At 42.8% G+C, this 25,494-nt stretch overlaps 1 protein-coding gene across 4 annotated transcripts in view; it reads left to right on the top strand.

Annotated features, from left to right (window-relative positions):
• The first annotated feature begins 3,148 nt into the window (after positions 1–3,148).
• The window catches only part of LOC106565744 (FERM domain-containing protein 4B-like), a 65,791-nt gene continuing 43,445 nt past the window's right edge, over positions 3,149–25,494 (top strand). Inside the window, exon 1 of one of the 4 annotated variants that reach the window (XM_045691829.2) lies at positions 3,149–3,397. The gene's annotated coding sequence lies outside the window, so the exon portion shown is untranslated. The remainder of the gene's footprint in view (positions 3,398–25,494) is intronic. The other 3 variants (XM_045691828.2, XM_045691831.2, XM_045691830.2) reach the window with 3 other exon arrangements.

The raw sequence follows: 25,494 nt of genomic DNA, 5'->3' as shown, positions 1-25,494 counted from the left end.
GGTCAAGTCTAATGGTAGTGGCTGTCAGAGTTAATCTGGCCTGAGGCCTGTAATAGGAGACAGATACTTGGAGATGCATGGTGATGGGATGCACACTGACACACTGACAATGGCCCTACCAAGGAGATTGGCATAGTGTGTGAATCAGCTCCGGGTCTCTCCTGCCCCCATCATGTCCCGGGAGGTTATCCCTCCTCTCCATGTTAACATCTGCTCCACGAGGGTCACTGATGGAACATAATCCTCTCTATTTAATATTCATGGTGTTAATCTCCCCTAAAACAATGATCCCTCCACTTTAGCGGTTGATATCTCTGCTTGTTATTTTGAATAACTATCAAAATATGACTTACTGTACAAGTTATTCATCAATATTCAGTTTTCTATTAAACATTATTCATACAATTATTCTCAAAATCAGTCATTTGTTGTTTTTTTCATCTCAAGGGACCTGTACATTTTTAGCTTATAAATAAATAATTGTATGGTGAGGCTTTTGGTTGTTCATACCTGCACAAATAGGTCTTATTCTTATTTATGTACAAAATGAATTTAATAGAGGTTTTACTCTGTAGCCAATACCGTCTTTCTCATCAATGACCAGACTGATTTTCTTTTTCTTTTGGAAAACTGGCTCCATCCTTATAAAAAGAAAATTAGTGTGCAATCTATATTTATTTTTTAGTGTATCATGAATAGGACAGATATAGGAAGTGTCAAAGTGACAAGGCCTTCTGTGGTAATTGCCATGGGACCTGAGGCCAGGATGAGATTTGGGGGTAGAGATGCTTAGTGCACACATGGCACTGGGTTAAGCCTAATCACTTGCAAGCAGAAATCCCCCAAAATGGGGGATGGGGGTGAGGCAGTCCCCTGGGTGACTAATTTAGGCTTTGAACTAAACATTTTGTCTCCGTACACACCAGTAGGTTGCCTAGACACAAATGATAATCTTTTGTTTTAAATGGGTATGCAAGGGTGAGATTGAGAACAGGGCACCACCCACCTTTAGTTTGTCTGTTAACGCTTTGACCTGGTTGAGCTACCTTACAGTAAACCTAGTCATTTTCTCAATTCCTCCCATTTCCTAGTCCTGCAGTTTCTGGGGATTTCAGAGTTTTTCCATTGTTCAGTTTCCAGTGACTCCACAATGATCTGGCACTCCCTTCCTTCCCATACAACTTGTTCCACAATTCTGTCAGTTGAAAGATATGCATTTTGCACATTCACATAAATTCTACTGACCAAGTACTACTCAATCATTTTCTATTTTTAGTAATGGGCCTGTTCATCATTTTAACAATGTTATAATTTTCATGATAACTCTAGCAGCTTCCTTTTTTGACTAATAGATTAATCATCATAAAAATTGAACTTTCTGCAGACTTAGTCTAAAAAACGTATTACCCCATTGGTTAGACTATCACTGTGCTCAAGAGAGAACAGCAGCATCCACAGAGCCAGCCATGTTTGAAATCAGAGGTCTGGACAGGACTGAGAGTTGTTATTATATTTCCCTGAAAGCAAAATACACATTTCTGTGATCAATGTAATTCAATGAAGTGCACCTGCAAATATATTGGCATATAAATGTTAGTGTTGGATAGGTTTTGTCCTTCACAAGAAAATACACATTCAGCTCTTTAGCATCAATACCTTGAGAGGTTGGATCCCCAATGTTGTTTTCATTAAGTGGGCTTGCTATTTCTCCGACAACTGAAGGATGAATGCAATGTTTGTTCCAATGTTAACTAATTTGAATGTCCAGCATAAATACATTTTACAGTTCAGAAAATATTTAAACCCCTCTAGCTATCCTAAATTCAATGAAAACATTATTCTAACTTGAATAATGTGGTAATTGAGCAAGTTGAGTACGCCTAAACTACATGGAGGGGGGCTCCCGAGTGACGTAGTGGTCTAAGGCACTGTGTCTCAGTTCTAGAGGCATCACTATAGACCCTGGTTCAATTCCAGGCTGTATCACAACCGGCTGTGTTTGGGAGTCCCATAGGGCAGCGCACAATTGGCCCAACGTCGTCCAGGTTAGGGTTTGGCTGGGGTAGGCTGTCATCGTTTATAAGAATTTGTTCTTAACTGACATGCCTAGTTAAATAAAGGTTAAATAAATACAATAAAAATAAAAAAAAACTTTTGTAAACGATTATGGTCAAAACATTAATACAACAGTAGCTAGGATGTGCAGAAGTCTGTCCATAATAAAGCGTTGCTCTTCGTTCTTAACAGCACTATCAAAAAGGCAGGTCCTACAGGCCCTAGTTTTGTCACACCTGGACTACTGTTCAGCCATGTGGTCAGGTGCCACAAAGAGGGACAGGAACATTGCAATTGGCTCAGAACAGGGCAGCATGGCTGGCCCTTAGATTTACACAGAGAGCTAACATTAATCTCTCCTGGCTCAAACCGGAGGAGAGATTGACTTCATCACTACTTCTATTTGTGAGAGGTCTTGACATGTTGAATGCACGAGCTGTCTGTTTGAACTTCTGGCACATAGCTCGGACACCCAAGAATACCCCACAAGACATGCCACCAGAGGTCTCTTCACAGTCCCCAGAACAGACTATGGGAGGCGCACAGTACTACATAGAACCATGACTACATGGAACTCTATTCCACATCAAGTAACTCATGCAAGCAGTACAATTAGATGTAAAAAAATATAAAAAAATACACCTTATGGAACAGCGGGGACAGTGAAGCAACACAAACATAGGCACAGACAGACACATGCATACAAACCCACAATAACATACTCACTATGCACAAGTAGACATGGATTTTGTGTTGTAGATATGTGGTAGTAGAGTAGTGGCATGAGGGTACACACTTAATATGTTGTGAAATCTGTTGTAAATGTATTGTAATGTTAAAAAATTTTTATAACTGCCTTAATTTTGCTGGATCATAGGAAGAGTAGCTGCTGTCAATAATAAATATTAAACACAAATTTAGAGCTACGTTTGCAGAGCAGAGACTGACAGAGCTTTGTTTATATGGACTATAGTTCAGCAGGTCCCGCATCGCTTGTTCGTGGACCATGCATTTGGTCAGGTCATGCCAGCACTGGCACAGAATAAATAGTGAGAAATTCGTCTTCTCTGAATTGGCTGAAGGATACAGGGGAGGAGGCAGAGAGAGTGAATGGATGGGACTGTGGACGATAAGGATATGCGTACCTAGTAGACAGCTTCGCTTTCTGGACCCAATGGATCACTAGCGAAAGAGCAGCGGTTAATTTTACGTTCTTTATTCGTTTTTGTGGGCTACAGCCGGAGCGAACGCCGGTGGAATAATTAGTTTTTATCGCTGCCGGTAAAAAAAACCTGTTCATACAAAAAGTTCAATTCGACCATAACGGCGACAATAAAAAAAGGTAAGGAACTATCCAGTTTCTTTTCAAACGGATCAATCATGCTTTTGATGGTAACTGAAGCAATGTTTATCAAAAGCCATACTGATTGGGCTGGCAACCATCTGTAATTGTGCCATGCCCATTTTATATGATGTATGGTATAAGTTATATTTTCATCTGCATTGTAGGCTACACTATTTTTTTCTTCAACAATAAGTAAACCTATGTAAAACAAGCTCGTAATTGTTCTGTTCACTCTGTTCTCTTCCTTTATCTTGTTGCATTGTGCATTACTTGGCACATCTTATACACTTAAAACTATTTTAAACACTCTAGTAGCCAACAGCATGAATACGCCTACCTATTGTACCTAGACACTTTATACAGTAATAAGTATTCCCCTAGTTTATAGGTTGTATTTAGTTTATGCCATTTCATCATTGGAAGTAATGTTAATTTATTAGTTTATCTCAAAAAAGAGATAAGATCACCCAACAATATGAGAAAAAGAAGATAAGAATGCAATTCTTTTCATCACCTTCATTTACTTACTCCCACAGCTGCTATGAGGTGATGACCGACTGAGGTATCACACCAAAACATGTGTACGCTTGTTTTCTAATAGACATGCTGCTGTTAACATGCACGCAGGGTGTTGATTATGTCAATACCATGTCCAGAGGGACAATAAAGGCATAACAGACAACATACATTCACACACACAATCACACACACACACACGCACGCACGCACACACACACACACACAGGCTGAGACACAAACAAACAGGTTTTAAAGTCACAGACTCACAACTTCTGCCTGAGTTTCCTGTTTCCTGGGAAAGACAAACAATGGGAGAAAGAATGTGATATCCTGTATGGGGTTTGTGTCACTCTGGACTCAAGTACCAAAATAGGCCCATAAGAGGAATTAGACTGTAGACTTGTAGGCTACAGATAGGCTACTCAAACCATTAACTTTATAGGACAGAAGCTACAGATAGGCTACTCAAAGCATTAACTTTATAGGACAGAAAAGCCACAACTAACTGTAAACAAGATGGATAGGTAGCCTACAAAGTTTGATTAATAGACCTCAGTTTACCTCAGCAGCTCAGTTCACTCAGGTAGTTTAAATAGCTGTACATGCTGAGGACAGGCAGTGCTAATGTGCCTGTCCTGTCCCTGTCACTATACTGCATGGGTCTGGTTAGTAAAGGGGACAATATTAAATTAGAGGCTCATAAAAGAAGTGTCACACACAGATACACACAGACACACATGCACGCGCACACGCACACACACACGTACACACACACTACATTAGAGTACAAAAGAAGGACAGCATTTTGTTTACTTCAGTCTGGGATGTTCAGTTGGTTTTAATGGGGTCAGTGCTTCCAATTCAATAAAGCTATTAACTGTCACCTAAGATTCCATTGCTGGTGCTCCAACCTGGTCTCAGAGCATTTTGTATTATTCTGTACTTAAAATCTAAAACACTCCCTTTATTATTTTATCTTACATTTCGTATGTTGTGTATTAATTTGTGGCTGTCCATCGCCCAATTCGTATTATATGTTACACATTTGCAAAACGTACTATATGTTATGTATTTGCACAATGTACTATATGTTACGAATTTGCAAAACGTATGATATTTTACAAATTATAGCTAGGTGGCTAACGTTAGCTAGGCTAGGGGTTAGAGTTAGGGGTTAGGATTAAGGTTAAGTTTAGGAGTTAGGTTAAAGGGTTAAAGTTAGGGTTAGGGGAAGGGTTAGCTAACATGCTAAGTAGTTTGAAAGTAGCTCAAAAGTAGTAAGTAGTTGAAAAGTTGCTAATTAGCTAAAATTGTCATTGATGAGATTCGAATTCGCAACCTTTGGGTTGATAGATATTTGCGTTATACACCCACATATCCACCCCGACCAACCACCTACTTTAGTTTTTGCTTTAAGTAACCATCTGTCTTATGTAACCATACCAAACATAACATATCATACTAGTGGTTAGAGCGTTGGGCCAGTAACCGAAAGCTTGATGGATCGAATCCCCGAGCTGACAAGGTAAAAATCTGTCATCTGCACCGAGCAAGGCAGTTAACCCACTGTTCCCCAGGCGCCGAAGACATGGATGTCAATTAAGGCAGCCCCTGCACCTCTCTGATTCAGAGGGGTTGGGTTAAATGCGGAAGACACATTTTAGTTGAATGCATTCAGTTGTACAACTGACAAGGTATCCCCCTTTCCCTAATTTGAGTGTCCCGATATGTTACGTCTAGTCTATGAGAACAGGCTGGGTGCTCAGCCAGCACAGATAAGAGTTATTTGCTAATCAGAATACATTAATTCATGGAGCCATTCATACAAACTAGCCTTTCAGAGAGTAAACAGTAGAAACAGAGGGACCTTTTCTGTCTAGACGTAACTTAGCCTACAAAGGCAACACATGCACAAACCTGGGTCTGAGAATAGTGTTATTATAATTTCCCACCTTTAGACCCAGCCTTTCTTTTGTCTTGAGATTTGGTTATGAGCATTTTCTGTTTTTCACACATATCATTTGAACGTTTTTCATGCACATAGAGCAGGAGGATTGGTAGTTATTAGATTCTGTGGTCATGCAGGTGTCATCTGACAGAGTGAGCAGGTCCTGTTGAACAGGTTTTCCACCCAGGTCATTCCTCTAGTCTACAGGATATACTCTAAACCCCTTACTGCGTACAGATTTCCACAAAAAGACAAAATAGGAAAGAAAAGGAATAATGCAATAAATTGATGGCATCTCTCTCTTCGCAAAATTCTGTACTTTCGTAGAGTTTGAAATAGTTTGTTTGTACTTCAGCATGCTTACTTTTATGAATAGGCCTAATAGTGTGGCTACTCAACTTGATTATGGTGGGTTCTAATGTAAGTTTATGCCCCAAAGCAGTGCTGATCAATTCCACGGTGACAAAGTAATGCTGAGACTCCGATTTGTCACATTAAAATGCATGCCAAACCAAAACCAATGATTGCAAAGTTAAACAAACCATGCAACTCTATGCACAAGGATGCCTTTTAACAATTTCCACACGGTACTCTACCCTGAACCTTAGTCACTGTTGCCCTATGTACAGTACATAGTCATTGAACACTGGCCACTTTAATCATGTTTACATACTGTTTTACCCACTTCATATGTACAGTGTCTTCAGAAAGTACTCATACCTCTTGACTTATTCCACATTTTGTTGTGTTACAGCCTGAATTCAAAATGGATTAAATAAAAACATGATCACCCATCTACACACAATACTCCCTAATGACAAAGTAAAAATAGTTTTTCGAAATTCTTGCAGATTTATTGAAAATGAAATACATAAATATCTAATTTACATACGTATTCACACCCCTGAGTCAATACTTTGTAGAAGCACCTTTGGCAGTGATTACAGCTGTGAGTGTTTCTGGGTAAGTCTATAAGAGCAAATGTTGCACCTGGATTGTGCAACATTTGCCCATTATTCTTTTCAAAATTCTTCAACCTCTGTCAAATTGATTGTTGTTCATTGCTAGACAACAATTTTCCGGTCGTGCCATAGATTTTCAAGTTGATTTAAGTCAAAACTGTAACACTCAGGAATGTTCACTGTCTTCTTGGTAAGCAGTGTAGATTTGTGCTTGTGTTTTAGGTTTTTGTCCTGTTGAAAGGTGATTTCATCTCCCACTGTCTGTTGGAAAACAGACTGAACCAGGTTTTCCTCTAGGATTTTGCTTGTACTTGGCTACATTCTGTTTATTTTTTTATCGTGAAAAATACCCCAGTCCTTAAAGATTACAAGCATACCCATAACATTCTTGAACATATGGTGAGTGGTACTCAGTAATGTGTTGTATTGGATTTGCCCGAAACGTAACACTTTGTATTCAGGACAAAAAGTTAATTGTTTTGCCAAATGTTTTGCTGTGTTACTTGTTGCAAACAAGATGCATGTTTTGTAATATTTGTATTCTGGACAGGTTTCCTTCTTTTCACTCTGGCAATTAGGTTAGTATTGTGGAGTAACTACAATGTTGTTGATTCATCCCCAGTTTTCTCCTGTCACAGGCATTGAACTCTGTAACTGTTTTAAAGTCACCATTGGCCTCATGGTGAAATCCCTGAGTGGTTTCCTTCTTCTCCAACAACTGAGTTAGGAAGGACGCCTGTATCTTTGTTGTGATTGGGTGTATTGATACAACATCCAAAGTGTAATTAATGACTTCACCATGCTTAAAGGGATATTCAATGTCTGACTTTTTCTAGCAAGGCATACTAAAACCTCCCAGATATGCATCTGTTGGTCACAGATACCTTAAAATAAAAGCTATGGATGTGGATCAGAAAACCAGTCAGTATCTGGTGTGACCACCACTTACCTCATGCAGTGCGACATATCTCATTCACATAGAGTTGATCAGGCTGTTGATTGTGGCCTGTGGAATGTTGTCCCACTCCTTTTGGTAGGAACTGGAACACTCTGTCGTACACGCCGATCCAGAGCATCCCAAACATGCTCAATGGGTTTCATGTCTGGTGTGTATGCAGGTGTCAGGCGGTGAGTGTAGCTGGTGCATGAAGTCAGGCGCAGGAGACCAGAGATGAGTGAACAACGCAACGGGTTAAAAACATGGCCCACCTTGCCTGACGAGGATTCAGTCCCCTCGCTGCCCGGATGTACTCCAGGTTGCGGTGGTCAGTCCAGATGAGAAAAGGGTGTTTAGCCCCCTGAAGCCAATGTCTCCACGCCTTCAAGGCTTTCACCACAGCCAACAACTCCCGGTCCGCCACATCATAGTTCTGCTGCGCAGGGCTGAGTTTCTTCGACAGCACTTTGAGATATCAGCTGATGTAAGAAGGGCTATATAAATACATTTGATTTGATTTGAAGAAAGCACAGGGGCGGAGCTTCGGTGGCGTGCCCGGGCGCTGAGAGAGCCCGGCTCCTATCCCAGCCTCAGACGCGTCCAACTCCACTATGAACGCCAAAGAAGGATCCGGATGGGTCAGCAAGGGAGCCGAGGTAAACAGAGCCATTAGTTGACCAAAAGCCCTGTCCGCCTCAGCCGACCACTGCAAACGTACAGGACCCCCCTTCAGCAGTGAGGTAATGGGAGCCGCCACCTGGCCAAAACCCTGGATAAACCTCCGGTAGTAATTGGCAAACCCTAAAAACCGCTGCACCTCCTTTTCCGTGGTGGGAGTCGGCCAATTACGCACGGCTGAAATGCGGTCACTCTCCATCTCCACCCCGAGGTGGAAATGCGGTACCCTAGGAAGGAGACGGCCTGCTGGAAGAACAGGCATTTCTCAGCCTTGACGTACAGGTCATGCTCCAACAATCGTCCTAGCACCCTGCGCACCAGGGACACATGCTCGGCGCATGTAGCAGAGTATATCAGAATGTCATCAATATACACCACTACACCCTGCCCGTGCAGGTCCCTGAAAATCTAGTCTACAAAGGCTTGGAAAACTGATGGAGCATTCATCAACCCGTACAGCATGACTAGGTACTCATAATGCCCTGAGGTGGTACTGAACGACGTCTTCCACTCGTCTCCCTCCCGGATACGCACCAGGTTGTACGCGTTCCTGAGATCTAGTTTCGTGAAAAACCGGGCCCCGTGCTTTGACTCAATCGCTGTTGCGATGAGAGGTAGCGGGTAACTGTACCTCACCGTGATTTGATTTAGGCCTCGATAGTCAATACACGGGCGCAGACCTCCCTCCTTCTTCTTCACAAAAAAGAAACTCGAGGAGACGTGTGAAGTGGAAGACCGAAGGTACCCCTGACGGAGGGATTCGGAGACATATGTCTCCATAGCCGCCATCTCCGCTTGTGACAGGGGATACACGTGACTCCTGGGAAGTGCGACGTCTACCAGGAGATGTATCGCACAATCCCCCGTCGATGGGGTGGTAATTGAGTCGCCTTCTTCTTACAGAAGGCGAGAGCCAAATCGGAATATTCAGGGGGAATGCGCACGGTGGAGACCTGGTCTGGACTTTCCACCGTAGTAGCACCAACGGAAACCCCTAAACACCTCCCCGAGCACTCTCGTGACCACCCCGTGAGAGCCCTCCATTGCCACGAAACAGTGGGATCATGACAGACTAACCAGGGTAGGCCTAGCACCACGGGAAACGCAGGAGAATCAATAAGGAAGAGACTGTTTCTCTCCTTATGATCCTCCTGCGTCACCATGCCCAGGGGCACGGTGACCTCCCTAATCAACCCGGACCCTAATGGTCGACTGTCTAGGGTGTGAACTGGGAAGGGCATATCTACTGGTACAATGGGGATCCCTAATCTATGGGCAAATGATCTGTCAATGAAATTCCCAGCTGCGTCTGAATCAACGAGTGCATTACACTGCGAATGCGGGGAAAACTCAGGAAAAGTAAAGTTCAAAAACATGTGGGCAACAGAGAGCTCTGGGTGAGCATGGTGCCGGCTCACCTGGGGTGACACGAGAGTGCCCTGCCTTCTGCCTCGACTCCCAGAGGAACTTCCCCATCACCGACCGGCAGTGTGCCCTCTGCGGCCACAGATGGTGCATGAAACGGAACCTCCTCCGGTCTCCCTAAGCGCAGCACCTCCCAGCTCCATCGGCGTCGGAGCGGTGGTGCTGGGGGATGGAACCGACAGACCCCGATCTGGACGTCCGCGGGTAGCTAGCAGGTTATCCAACCGAATGGACAGGTCCACCAGCTGATCGAAAGTGAGGGTGGTGTCCCTGCAGGCCAACTCCCGACGGGCGTTCTCGCGCAAACTGCAATGATAGTGGTCGATCAGGGCCCTGTTGTTCCATCCCACACCAGCGGCCAGGGTCCGGAAGTCCAGAGCAAACTCCTGGGCGCTCCTCGTCCCCTGCCTCAGATGTACGAGACGTTCACGGCAGGTGAAATCTTTGAAGTGGTCCAGCGCCGCATCTGCTTCTCCCCACACAGCGTTGGCCCACTCCAGGGCTCTCCCTGAGAGGCATGAGACGAGGGCGGACACCCTCTCTTGGTCCGAAGGCGCCGGGTGAATGGTTGCTAGGTAGAGCTCTAGTTGTAATAGGACACCCTGACATTGTGCAACCATCCCATCATACTCCCTAGGGAGGGCCAGACGAATCCCACTGGGACTGGGTGAAAGAGGGGCGAGTAGTGGAGGCCTTGGTTGCACTGGCGGAGGCGCTGGAGGACCTCCCTTTCTCTCTCAGCGATCCATAGTCTGTAGAACGCGATCCATGGTGGCGCCGAGATGATGGAGCATCGCCGCTTGCTCCTGGACGCTCTCCTCGACCCCAATAACAGGGGTACCTGCTCCTGCTGACTCCATGACGACTGGTGTGTGATTCTGTCAGGCGGTGGGTGTAGCTGGTGCATGAAGTCAGGCGCAGGAGAGCAGAGATGCGTGAACAACGCACTTTACTTGAGAAGACAGCACAAAGTAACAATACTAATGTGCGAACAATAACGGTTGCCACAAAACACGGGAAAAAACCACCCGGAAACGTACCGACCTTTCTCAAAGACATGGGGGAAACAGAGGGTTAAATACATGACCAGTAATTGGGAAATGAAAACCAGGTGTGTGGGAAACAAAGACAAAACCAATGGAAAATGAAAAGTGGATCGGTGATGGCTAGAAGACCGGCGACGTCGACCGCCGAGCGCCGCCCGAACAAGGAGAGGAACCGACTTCGGCGGAAGTCGTGACAGCAGGCCATGGAAGATCTGGGACATTTTCAGATTCCAGGAATTCTGTACAGATCCTTGCAACATGGGGCCATGCATTATCATGCTGAAACATGAGGGAATGGCGGTGGATGAATAGCACGACAATGGGCCTTAGGATTTTGTCACGGTATCTCTGTGCATTCAAATTGCCATTGATAAAATGCAATTGTGTTCGTTTTCCATAGTTTACGACTGCCGATGCCATAACCCCACCACCACCATGGGGCACTCTGTTCACAATGTTGACATCAGCAAATTGCTTGCCCACATTAAGCCATACACATTGTCTGCCATCTGCCTGGTACAGATGAAACCGGGATTCATCTGTGAAGAGTATACTTCTCGAGCATGCCACTGGCCATCGAAGGTGAGCATTTGTCTAATGAAGATGTTTATGACGCCGAACTGCAGGTCAAGACCCTGATGAGGACAACGAGCACTCAGATGAGCTTCCCTGAGATGGTTTGTGACAGCAGAAATTCTTTGGTTGTGAAAATCTCCAGTTTCATCAGCTGTCCGGGTGGCTGGTCTCAGACGATCCCGCAGGTGAAGAAAACGGATGTGGAGGTCTTGGGCTAACATGGTTACACATAGTCTGCGGTTGTGAGGCCGGTTGGACGTACTGTCAAATTCTCTAAAATGACATTGGAGGCGGCTTATGGTAGAGACATGAACATTAAATTCTCTGGAAATAGCTCATGTTGACATTCCTGCATTCAGCATGCCAATTGCACGCTCCCTCAAAACTTGAGACATCTGTAGCATTATTTTGTGTGATAAAACTGCACATTTTAGATTGGCCTTTTATTGTCCCCAGCACAAGGTGCACCTGTGTAATGATCATGCCGTGTAATCAGCTTCTTGATATGCCATAATGATGGATTATCTTGGCAAAGGAGAAATGCTCACTAACAGTGAAACAATTGAGGGAAATAAGCTTTTTCTGCGTATGGAACATTTCTGGGAGCTTTTATTTCAGCTCATGAAACATGGCACCAACACTTTACATGTTGCAGGGGGGTGCAACTCAATATTAGGAAGATGTTCTTTATTTTTTATACACTCAGTGTACATACAGTGGCAAGAAAAAGTATGTGAACCCTTTGGAATTACCTGGATTTCTGAATAAATTGGTCATCAAATTTGATCTGATCTTCATCTCAGTAACAACAATAGACAAACATAGTGTGCTTAAACTAATAACACACAAATTATAGTATTTTCCTTGTCTATATTGAATACATCATTTAAATATTCACAGTGTAGTTTGGAAAAAGTATGTGAACCCCTAGGCTAATGACTTCTCCAAACGCTAATTTGAGTCAGGAGTCAGCTAACCAGGAGTCCAATCAATGAGACAAGATTGGAGATATTGGTTAGAGCTGCCTTGCCCTATAAAAAACACAGTTTGCTATTCACAAGAAGCATTGCCTGATGTGAACCATGCCTCGAACAAAAGATATCTCAGAAGACCTAAGATGAATAAATATTGACTTGCAAAAAGCTGTAAAGGGTTACAAAAGTATCTCTAAAAGCCTTGATGTTTATCAGGCCATGGTAAGACAAATTGTCTATAAATGGTGAAAGTTCAGCACTGTTGCTACTCTCCCTAGGAGTGGCCGTCCTGCAAAGATGACTGCAAGAGTACAGCTCAGAATGCTCAATGAGGTTAAGAAGAATCCTAGTGTCAGCTAAAGACTTACAGAAATCATCTGGAACATGCTAACATCTCTGTTGACGAGTCTACGATACATAAAACACTAAACAAGAATGGTGTTCATTGGAGGACGCCACGGAAGAAGCCACTGCTGTCCAAAAAAACACATTGCTGCACGTCTGAAGTTTGCAAAAGTGCACCTGGATGTTCCACAGCGCTACTGGCAAAATATTCTGTGGACAGATGAAACTACAGTTGAGTTGTTTGGAAGGAACAAACAACACTGTATGGAGAACAAAAGGTGCAGCACACCAACATCGAAACCTCATCCCAACTATAAAGTATGGTGGAGGGAGCATCATGGTTTGGGGCTGCTTTGCTGCCTCAGGGCCTGGACAGCTTGCTATCATCAGTGGAAAAATGAATTTCCAAGTTTATCAAGACATTTTGCAGGAGAATGTTAGGCTATCTGTCCGCCAATTGAAGCTCATCAGAAGTTTGGTGACGCAACATGGCAACGACCCAAAACACAGAAGTAAATCAACAGAATGGCTTCAACAGAAGAAAATACACCTTCTGGAGTGGCCCAGTCAGAGTCCAGACCTCCACCCGATTGAGATGCTGTGGCATGACCTCAATAGAGCAGTTCACACCAGACATCCCAAGAATATTGCTGAACTGAAACAGTTTTGTAAATTCCTCCTGACCGTTGTGCAAATCTGATCCACAACTACAGAAAATGTTTGGTTGAGGTTATTGCTTCCAAAGGAGGGTCAACCAGTTATTAAATCCAAGGGTTCACATACTTTTTCCACCCTGCACTGTGAATGTTTACATGGTGTGTTCAATAAAGACATGAAAATGTATAATTGTTTATGTGTTATTAGTTTAAGCAGACTGTGTTTGTCCATTGTTGTGACCAAGATGCAGATCAGATCAAATTATATGACCAATCTATGCAGAAATCCAGGTATTTCCAAAGGGTTCGCATACTTTTTCTTGCCACTGTACAATGCAAACAGAAAAATCTCAAATGATTTGTGCATATTGCCCTCTGAACTCCCAGTCTCTCAGAGAAGGCAACTGTCGCGAACATGTCAGAGGCTTGTTCGCGGTTTACAAGCAGTCCCCAGGCAGAGCATCTCTGGACCTTTTCCTTGTTGGCGGTTTACAAGCAGCCCCAAGGCAGAGCATCTCTGGACCTTTTCCTTGTTGGCGGTTTACAAGCAGCCCCCAGGCAGAGCATCTCTGGACCTTTTCCTTGTTTTACGTCTGACATTTGTCCTTCCACAGGACATCCTGTGTAAAACAAATAGTCTGTAACTTATTTTCACTTACAAAACCATGGACACACTGAACTGTCCCGTTGTCCATTTAGGAACAGTCTTTTGAAATACATGAATAAACAGAATGTTTTTGTTTGATCTAGCAGACATTTAGCAATTAAATGTGTTTCTTTTTCCTGTTTGATTTTTTTTTTGTGTTATGGTTTTTGAGTGACCGTACTCATCCTCCTTCATTAGTGCAAGGTTTGAATACCTTGGCTTACTGACTGACGGTGACATACATTTCTTTCTCCTCTTTGACTACTCGTGTGTTTGGTGTTCAGTACGATGCAGAGAGCAGAAAGCAATGGGATTAGGCCGGACACGGGCTCCTCAGCTGGCAGGGAATTCCTCTGGGAGGCAGGGCCCATATAATTTAGATTAGTGTTTCCCAACCTTTGTCGGTTAATGTACCACCAACTGAATTCTGCTCTCCCCAGAATACCCCTGAAGTACGCCCTCATTTGCATTTTACCAGTAAGGTAAGTAGGTCTCATGAGTTTTCTTAAGTACCCCCTGTGGATAGGCCAAGTACCCCTGGTTGGGAACCACTGATTTAGATGAAAGAGACTGTATTAGGACAACAAGCAATCTATTTAAGGAGGAAAGAGGATTTCCAGTTTGTTGACAAATTCCACCCAAAATTGCCAGAGCACATGCACCTCCTTATAAATAATTTAAAAGATGGACATACTGTAAGGATGGATTTATAGATTACCCATTTGTGTCAGTGGACATTGACAGAAGCACTCTACATTAAGTGCCCCTGTCTCATCGGAATAACGAGTAATGTCACAATTCCAAGCATCCATATTCCAAACACTGATTCTTTGGGCATGGGCCCCAATTATAAACAAAATGAAAACAAAAATGGCTTGCTTTGGATATATCTTTAATTGGTCTATTTATGGGGAACTCTGAGAATTATCAATGTAGCTAGCGTTGTTGACAAAACCATTCTTTGTGTAAATTCTGGCCACTTTTCACCTCTCAGAGGATATTGTGTTGTATAGGAAGACTGTTTCTAGCAGATCTAAGATGGAGCCTGAGCAATAGAGCAACCTGTGTCCCAGTGGGCAATGGTTGTGCAGTGAGGAATGCCCTGAGGCTGTAGCTACTGTAGTTCCCTTAAGAGCCACACCACAGTGTAGAAAGCACATTACCATCCTTTGGTTATTGTTGGTCTCTTCCTCTGCATTGCAGACCAGCACTCAATTGCTCTGACGCTTAGAAAATGAGAATAACAACAAAGCAGACCCCATCTTTAGCTCTTGCTCTGTGTCCGGTCTGCTGGCTGTGGATGCTATCCTACTGCTTTGCCTGCAAGCTGTGGGAGCTGTCGATGATCCTTCCTGTAATTACCCTGTCTGTGTCTCTCTCCTCTTTATTACTATCCTACTCTCTTTCTCACTATATCGCTCCATCTTTCTCTCTCACAAACATACACTCACGCATGCACGGATGTACACACACACACACACACAGTCACTTTACCCCTACCTACATGTACATGTATCTGTTATGATTAAACATTGTTTATTTACTCCTTGTCCTATTCTTTTTTTCTATATTTTTCTCTCTGCGTTGTTGGGAAGGGTCTGGAAGTATGCATTTCACTGTTTGTCTACACCTGTTGTTTACTAAGCATGTGACAAAAACTATTTGATTTGATTTGACACACACATACATACACACACCAGAGGAGCTGGAGTGCTCATTTAGGAGCTGTTTTTGAGGGCCTGAATGATAATGACCACTGAGAGGACTGTGCTGAATGGGGGGGATGGTAATGGACGGATAGACCTGAGATGAGCAGCTATTATTCTATCACTGAAGCAGCAATAGTGATGTGTATGTAGAGCATGGAAGCAGCCGTGTTCAGGCAGCAGACATATCCCACAGCCTTGAGACCAGAGTAATCAATACTGCTCAATGATTCAACCCCCAAGTGTGTGTTTCACAGAGCTACAGCTGGAGGGGATGGCTTGGTAAAGAGATGGTTAGCTCGCTAAAGAGCCCTCTGAACGTGTGATATATATATATATTTATAACCTTGTTTTTTTTAGCCCTGAATGTTGATTGGCTGACAGCCGTGGTATATCAGGCTGTATACCACAGGTATGAGAAAACATTGGGTAACCGTTACTTTGGGTAACCAGTTTATAATAGCAATAAGGCACCTCGGGGGTTTGTTATATATCGCCAATATACCATAGCTAAGGGCTGTGTCCAGGCACTCCGCGTTGCGTCGTGCAAAGAACAATCCTTAGCCGTGGCATATTGGCCATATACAGTACCACACCTCCCCAGGCCTTATTGCTTGAATATATATATTAGTTTTCTCCTCAATAGCTTGTCTATAGCCTAAAGTGTATTCTTTATTCTTATTTTCTATATTCTGTGTTTGCTCATATTGGCACTGTTCATTAGGGTGTAGGCCATATGTTGTGGATTTAGAAGTCATTTCAGTGCTGTCTGGCAGATCGAAGACAATGTGTCATCCATGAGTGGATGAGCCCTGCATCATTAATGTTGTGTTATATGAGCCCTCCTCCCTCCCTCATTAGAGGCCACCTGTCCTGTTCCCCTCCACACAGCAAGCCACTGAGCAGGTAGCCAGCAGCAGTCAGTCACCTTCATAGCACCATGGCCTGTTATCACTCACCTCTTCCATTAGTGTGCATTGGTCTCTATATGGCAATACCCTTTAGTCACGTACAATAATTGGCTTGCAGTGTAAATTCATGTTTTCAGTCAATGTTGTTGAGTACAGCCCCTGATAATGTGACCTGGACATTGAAACAAACCTGATACAGAGGCAGGCTCGGCTGTAAAGCTGGATCGTGCATAAGAGGCGAGGAAGACTGTTTCAGGCCTACCAGAGTTTCTCCTATAATCTGACAAGATAATGCTAATCTTTATGCAAAATATTCGGATAGAAAATGTACAATTAACCCTCTTTCTGTACGTCTAGCTGTAAAGCAGACCCAAAAGCCATCTGACATAAAGAAATGCATGTCAATGTCTTAGCATGCGATCGACATATACAGTATCTAAGTAAAAGTAAAAGTATACATCATTTCAAATTCCTTATATTAATTAAGTAAACCCGACGGCACAATTTTTTTTTTTTTGTTTTAATTACGGATAGCAAGGGGCACACTCCAACACTCAGACATAATTTAGAAACAAAGCATTTGTGTTTAGTGAGTCCACCAGATCAGAGGCAGTTGGGATAACCAGGGATGTTCTCTTGATAAGTGTTTGAACAGGACAATTTTCCAGGCTCGCTAAATATTTTAAGTGTAACAAGTACTTTTGGGTGTCAGGGATGTATGGAGTAAAAAGTACATTATTTTCTTCAGGGATGTAGTAAAGTAAAAGTAAAAAAATATATATAAATAGTAAACTACAGATACACAAAAAAATTGCTTAAATAGTACTTTCAAGTACTGTATTTTTAATTAAGTACTTTACACCACTGTAAAGAAACCTATGTTGTGATATTTGCGTTGTTTGCTTTATAACCCATTTGTTCATACGCCACTGTGATATACAATAAGTCCGTGACAACAAAAAGACAACAGTCACACAGTGGCGGAATAAATTCAACTACACATACGTTTGTTTCATCACAAAACCGAAGACCAACATCTGTCCAGTGACGGTCACAAAGTCAATATTGCATGTAACAAGCTATGACCTGCAGCTTGGTCAAACAAGTAAACGTTTTCGACAGTTTACTAACTACTGATTTAGAACCACGGAGTTACCGCAAGTCAGCACAAAGACAACGGGAGTACTGCCTCCACTATTCCAGCACCATTTACACTTAAACATCATCAAATCAACAAGGCAATATATATTTAGTTTAATACACTGAAAACAAACTTAAAGATACCAAAATATCATGTGGCTGTCCATGGTACTTCTGTCTGTCTGTGTGTGCGTGCTCACGCAAGAAAATATATCTTTGGGGACTCACCCTACTTGTAGACTTGTTGAACACCAATGCTGTCCTAATTTCTTTCATGTGGGCAAATGGTCTATGGCTCTGTAAGCCTTTAGTTTTAGTTTTCATAGGCAATCTAGCTAAAATGCTTGCTAGCCTAACTTCCTCCCATGGGCAACAATGAACCAGCTAGTTTAGCTAGCTAGCTAATGTGATCCAACTAGGCTACATCTACAGTAGGCTACATATTGAACTTCAATCATCTCAGACCAGTGGCACAATATATTAATTTATGGTTAAATCAGAATCACCATCATAATCATTGGCCTCTACATAGAATTAAGTCATAACCACAAGTCCAAATCCCCCTCACCGTCCATGGCTTAGGAAAGGGCCGATTTAGCAAGCTAGCTACTGCAGGACATCAACACAAGCAGGCAAGAAACAGACACATTTTTCTGACAATGATGGACGTTTTGCTTAGGATGTGATTTGATTGGTGGGAAGCCAAATCCAAACTGGCCTCCCTTGGTGGGTGTTTTCCTGCCCCAGGACAACCCACAGTTGAGCTCAGCTCAACGCTAATTGGCTAATTACTTTATTTTAAAAAGATTATCAAGGGAGTCCAAATACTAGCTGGCATCAATTATTCAAATGCTACGGCGCCAACATGTCATACTCTTTTATTCCAGACAGTATCAGATACATGGTCTACACATACTAAGACAGAGGGGTGCTGTTTCCCTCGCTCTGATGATTTATCAGGTGAGATTCAACCACTTGTGAATTTACAGAGAAATTATGACAATCAGAGAGACGAAAGATACTTTATTTTATCATTTAAATGTTTTTATTGGTCAAATATTTGGGGTAGCCTGGCTTCCTTTGGTATTCATGAATACACACCATTGCATATGCACACCCCACCAAAGCACAACTCAATGCCAAATCCTGACTTTCCATGAGCTCAGTTTGCCTCCTAAGTGGAATAGACAGACCCTGTGTTCACACTATGACAGATTGAGAGGTCCTCTGTCACATTGGTGGTTTGCTCCAATGGACCAATGGTGAGTAATCCACAGTGACGGAGGGTCTGTTCTGTCTATAAAGGTCTTCCCTACACATGTTTTGCTGGCCTGATAAAGCTGTGCAATTGTTCTGATTATGTAGTGTTAGAGGATTGTTTGACAGTGATAAGCTTAAGTCACCAGAGGGCCTCATTACATTATCCAGTAGTTATCAACTGACAAACACTCTCTAAAGGATGTACAAGAAAGAGCAGTGCATCAAATAAGTCAGTGAGTGACAACACTGGGTTGGGTTGTAGGATTTAACTGGAGCGAGATATTTGGTTATGTAGGTCTTGGAAGTATAGATATTTTGCGTTGATAATGCGACACATGTCCACTGTGTGTGTCTGCAACACTGCGTTCTCAACAGTTGGTTTAGTATTCAGATGAACCTTTTCACGGAGTCCATAAAGACCTTCCCCTGGGCACCATTCACATTACTGTGGAAATTGGATGCATGATGGTGGTAATTCATCTATATTTACTGAACAAGGACAATGTCATTGCCGAATATATAGCTTTAAGTAAAACCAGGCAGCACAAACTTTTTTAACGAGGGCTGGCTCAAAGGACAATTAAGTTTCTGTTTTTGTTTTTGTGTTGACTAAAATGAAAAAAGAAAAAAAGATTTTAAACACGACTGAACAGTGATGTGTTGTTGAACAGGCATAGCGTGACACTCGTCATTTATAGAATAAAGTCAATTCCTCAATCATGAATACGTAAACAAGCTAAACAAAAACAGTACATTAGAGGAGCTAGACAATCAAGCATGAGATATCAGCATACATGTTATATGAACCTCTCGCTCTCTCGCTCTCTCTCTCTCTCTCTCTCTCTCTCCCTCTCCCTCTCTCTCCCCCTCTCTTTGTCTGTCTCTTAGGACCCCTGCAGAGATGTTAAGAGCAGCCATTCATGTCCTCCATCTCTTGCAAATCATATTAAAACCCTGCAGCTCCAGGTCATTTTTCTCTCTCTAACAGCTCTGCCTTTCAGTGGTGTAAAGTACTTTAAAGTACGACTTAAGTAAAGTACTACTTAAGTTATATATTTTTTACAACTTTTACTTTTACTCTGCTACATTCCTATAGAAAAGAATGTACTTTTTACTCCATACATTTTCCCTGAAACTCAAAAGTATGCTTTACATTTCGAATGCTTAGCTGACAGAATTTTTTCCATTCACACACTGATCTGGCGGACGCACTAAACACAAATGCTTAATTTGTCAATTATGTCATCAGTGTGCCCCTGACTATCTGTAAAATAATAAATCAAGAAAATTGTGTTGTCTGGTTTGCTTAATATAAGGAATGTGAAATTATTTACTTTTACTTTTGATACTTAAGAATATTTTAGCAATTACATTTACTTTTGATACTTAACTATATTTAAACCAAATACTTTTAGACTTTTACTCAATTAATATTTTAGTGGGTGACTTTCACTTTTACTTGAGTCATTTTCTATTAGGGTATCTTTACTTTTACTCAAGTATGACAATTGGATACTTTTTCCACCACTACTGCCTTTGCAAATCTCAGCAGCACCCACAATCCCTTGGGGCCGTGGGCTTATTTGATTGGGGCAGACAGTGTGCGACTGACACCATGGGCACTGTCTCACCCCCTCAGCCCCTTCAGCTCAGTGGCATCTGGGTTATGCACGCACAGTGTTTGTCACAGGCCAGGGCCTCCAGCAGGCCCCAGAGCCGTGTCCTAGGGTGCAGAGAACCAGGCCCCACATCCCCAGCCATAACAGACATCTCAATGGGACGTAGTGGCAGTCCAGACCCCCAGGCCCTTCTCCAACCCCTGCCATGCTGCACAAAGCCGGGCTTGACTCTACCGCCCGGCTGCACACAAAAAGCTTTTCTCTCTCTCCACATTCACCATCTAGAGCTTAATCACATGGCTTTAATTGGGTATAATCGGGTATGTCCTGTGTGTGTATTACAAAGATGTACTGACAACTTTCCTCAAGGAGTGTAATGTGGACCTCTCATTCACAGACATGGTGGTGTGACTTTAAGAGCTCACAGAGGGGGAGAAGGTACATCCCTCTCAGAATCTATAGGTTCATCCCTGTTGATTAAATGCAGAATGTGTGCTTATGAAGCCACCTGTCTGAATAGGGAGAGCATATTAGAGCAGTAAGGAAGAGTAAAAGTAAGTGATCAAAATCCATTTCATTTGGTAAACACAAACACTACAACGTATGAGATGTAGCAAAATAATCAAGCAATCACTTATGCATAACTAGACTTGATTCTTTTACATTTTTTATTTGATTTATTTTAATCCACTCATATTTGATTTATGACTACAAAATGCTGCTACTGGAATGTGATGTCCTGGAACAGAGGCAGCAGTCAGGAGGCTTTCCATGTAAAGCCATGGGACTGTCCCTGTCACTGAAGGCATGTCATGGGCGTCATCTCTGAGAATAAATGGAATGCTAACACTGTCCACCATGCGGCCCTTGCCTTGCCTTGGCCCTACTGTACTATATGTGTTTGTGTCCTAGCCTGCCTGCCTGACAGCTGTATCTCTGTATGTGGCATGGGGCTGTGCCCTGTCAGCCCTACTGTACTCTGTGTGTTCTTGTCCCTGCCTGTCAGCTGTAGCTGTGTGTTAACAGATGTTACCCTGCCCTGTGCTGGAGCTGTGTGTCTGCTACTGTGGGAGGCCATCCTCTTTTAGACAATTAACTGAGCGTTTACTGCACATGGTAATTGACATTCTAATGAAATTAGCTCGGGGACACAGACGTGTGATGATCTCGGTAGCACGGGCTGTACTGTCATGCCCTCATTGTATTCTCTACAGACCCAAGCCTATTAAAACTGATGAGTTATGGAATTGGACTGAGAGGTATCTAAATTGAAACAGACATCCGCTGCCTCAGTACCAGAACCAGAGCATGCCTGTGGTGTGTAACCATCTCCTCAAAGGACTCACTAATCAGATGAGAACGCTATAGGAACATGAGAGGAGGCTGCGCATGATTGTCATAAACGTAACACCCAGGACATGACTGTCATAAAGGTAGCACCCAGGACATGACTGTCATAAAGGTAACACCCAGGACATGACTGTCATAAAGGTAACACCCAGGACATGATTGTCATAAAGGTAACACCCAGGACATGATTGTCATAAAGGTAACACCCAGGACATGATTGGCTGAACATTCTCAGCACTAAATGTACTCCTTACAGAACAGGGGTCTCAAACACCTGTTCTAAAGAACAACAGGATGTGCAGGGGTTTGTTCCAGCTCAGGACTAACACACCTGATTCAGTGGGCTAGAACAAAAGGACGAAAGTTGTAGACTGACCACTGCCTTACACATATTCAGTAGTGGAGTCTGGTCTAGTAGTGTGATGTTACTCTGCCTACTGGTGATGTCTGGCAACTGCAGTATGAATTACAAGTCAGCAGTGACTTCATTCTCCGCAATTGATTGTATTCTACTCATTAGGAGAAAAAACACAATTGGTGGTAAAGCACACTCTTGAAGTCATGAGGACAATAATCATCATTCAAATAAATGGATTCCTCTGTGAAGCAGATGACTTGGAGGGGGCTTGTCAGTGAAGTGTTTACGAGAGTGACCTCAGAGAGGAGAGTGGGCCAGAGTGTGAGGTCATGCTGTTTACAGCTGAGAGCAGAGCTGCAGTCAGTGGTACCAGCCTCTCCAGCGGGTCTCTCATTATGGAAACAGATGGGTGAATCAGAGTGAGAGAGACAGCTGGAGCACCTGTGTCCACTCACAATGCATCAACAACCAGAGGAGCTAGAGGAGAGGATAGATCTATTCTTTCTTTCTCATCAGGGACTATAAGGAAATATTTAAGGTTTCACAGATCAGTGACAGAAAATATCCTACACACCTCTGCATTGTATCACCGCCATTCTTCAAAGGGCCCAGATTAACTGACGGTTTGGATTTTGTGTGAGGGTAGTCTCATTCCCCTGTACTGCACTGTAAGATCGGCCAAGCAAGACTAGTGTGAGGGGAAATGTCAAACTGGCCTGGGGCATCCATTTACAGAGCTGAAAAGAATATCCTCTTGAGACATGGACTCTTGCAGACAGATGATTTTAGGAATAGTTAAAGAGTGGTTCTCCCTATGAGAGGTGAGAGTGGTCGACGGTTCTCATTCCCATGGGATCACCTCTGTCTGTAAATTCACAAACAGTTTCTTGTTTTGGTCTCACCCCTACCTCTACCCCACCGCCGCCCAATGAAACACATCACACATGGATATCAGCTGTGAATAGCAGGCATCTGCGGGCGGTGTGTGGGTGAGTGGGTGTGTGTGTGTGTGCGTTTCTGTGTTCTCAGGTTGCTGTGTGCACGTGTGTGTTTTGGCTGTTCCTTTGTCTCTCTATGGAAGGCAGCCCCTGAATGTCCGTGTGTGTTATACAAGCAAACAGACCTTTACTCCTCTCACTGTGGAGGGAATCATCTGGCTACTGCCTGGTCCAAGTCTCTGGATAGAATGGGATGGGAGATATGGCCAGAGGGAATGTGATATCACACTTTCATGTAATATCACAGGACACCTCCACTCTATTTACAGTTAAAAATGCCATCTATAGGTTCTGCACTGGTTTTATATTGTATGTACTTGCTTTGTCTAGTGGACACAGGCAACAACTCTGTACTCTTTATTTTTTGTTGCTAAATATGGTGACATACAGTAAGTAGTATGTTGGTGATAACGATGGTATTGTGTCCACCACAGCTGTGGTCTTCATAGTTGTTACCACTCAGGCAGCTGTGTGTGTGTCATAAGCAACATGGTTCATTGAATACACCCCCTCCCCCACTGCACTCTTGTATAGCTTCAATGTGGGCCTCTAATGAATTATATCTATCAAGGCTCTGGCTAAGACCGAGATGCAGATAGTACAAGTCTTAGAGTTTATTACAGGGGCAGGCAAAGAGTTGTAATCCAAATCAGAGTCAGGCAGGTATAGGACAGCAAGCAGGGTCAGGACGGGCAGAAAGGTCAGAACTGGGAAGACTAGGAACACCACAAACTGGAGCACAGGGACCACACTGGAAGGACTTGACAGGACAAGACAAACTGGCAACAGGCAAATAGAAAACGCAGGTATAAATACACAGGGATTAATGAGGGTAGATGGGAGACACCTGGTGGAAGGTGGAGACAAGCACAAAGACAGGTGAAACAGATCAGGGTGTGACAATATCACCACCCTGAAATGGATCCATCCAAATCCAGTCATCACCTAATACACACATTAAATCATCAATACCTAGGTTATGTCATTAGATGTTTTTATCAAACAACTTTTTGATTAAACTATTTGAAAATATTTTATGGTTGTCACCTTGAAATAGAATAACTGAATTCCTCCTGAAGGTCTTGTCATAATGGAGCTATATGTTAAAGCTAGACTGCAGTGCCATACTTTGTGTCTCATCTGCAATAGATATGTTATTGCAAAAATGCCAGTTGGACTTTACCCTGGGTGATTGTTTAGTTCAATAAGTGTTTGTCTTTACTGTGCTAGGAAACTACCATAAATGATCAGACTATACACATGAAGTCCAAAAGATTCAACAATCATTCATGTCCTTCCAGTCAGGACAATTGGCAGTGGGCAGAGATGATACGAGATTCATTTTCCATAGATGAGATAACAGATGCCTGCTCTTTAACTATTTGTAATTTAAATGTTTTATTTTTACTTATCTATTTTTACTTAACACTTGTTTTTTTTAAACTGCATTGTTGGTTATTAAAGGCTTGTAAGTAAGCATTTCACTGTAAGGTCTACACCTGTTGTATTCAGCGCATGTGACAAATAAAAGGTGGATTTTATTTGATATTACTCTCACAGTAATCAGGCCTGTTACGAGTATTCCATGATTCAGCTTTGTTTCAGATGATCCTCGGATGTTGTTCAGAGGGCTTTGCGACATGTTCTGTACGTGCTGACTGCAGACGTGTTAAGGTTTTATGAGACTCAGAATGCACAAACAAACAGCAAACTATTGTTGCCAGATGAGACACCGCTAGTTTGACTTAACTAAAAACGTATAGGTCCACAGCCGAGAACACATTTTCTCTCTTTTCACTTGTTTTCTTCAGTTTCTGTCAGAACGGTGTACGGCTCTTTGGGGAAATATGCACATCCTTCTTTGCTAAAAGGAATGTATAAATATTCAAAATAAACTAAAGAATATGAGTATGTTTTTTCCCACAGTATTTCAAATGTCAATGTTTGATATCAAAAGCAACTACACTATGGAAATCTTTCCCCACTTTTCCGAAGCTATATCCGTTACATTCTGATGTCAGATGTAGGTTCCAACATTAA

The sequence above is a fragment of the Salmo salar genome, chromosome 12, assembly GCF_965601325.2.
Source record: "Salmo salar chromosome 12, fSalSal1, whole genome shotgun sequence".
In the NCBI taxonomy this organism is placed as follows: domain Eukaryota; kingdom Metazoa; phylum Chordata; class Actinopteri; order Salmoniformes; family Salmonidae; genus Salmo; species Salmo salar.
Note: the sequence above shows the minus strand (reverse complement) of the source record. Positions and strands in the feature narration are given on the sequence as shown.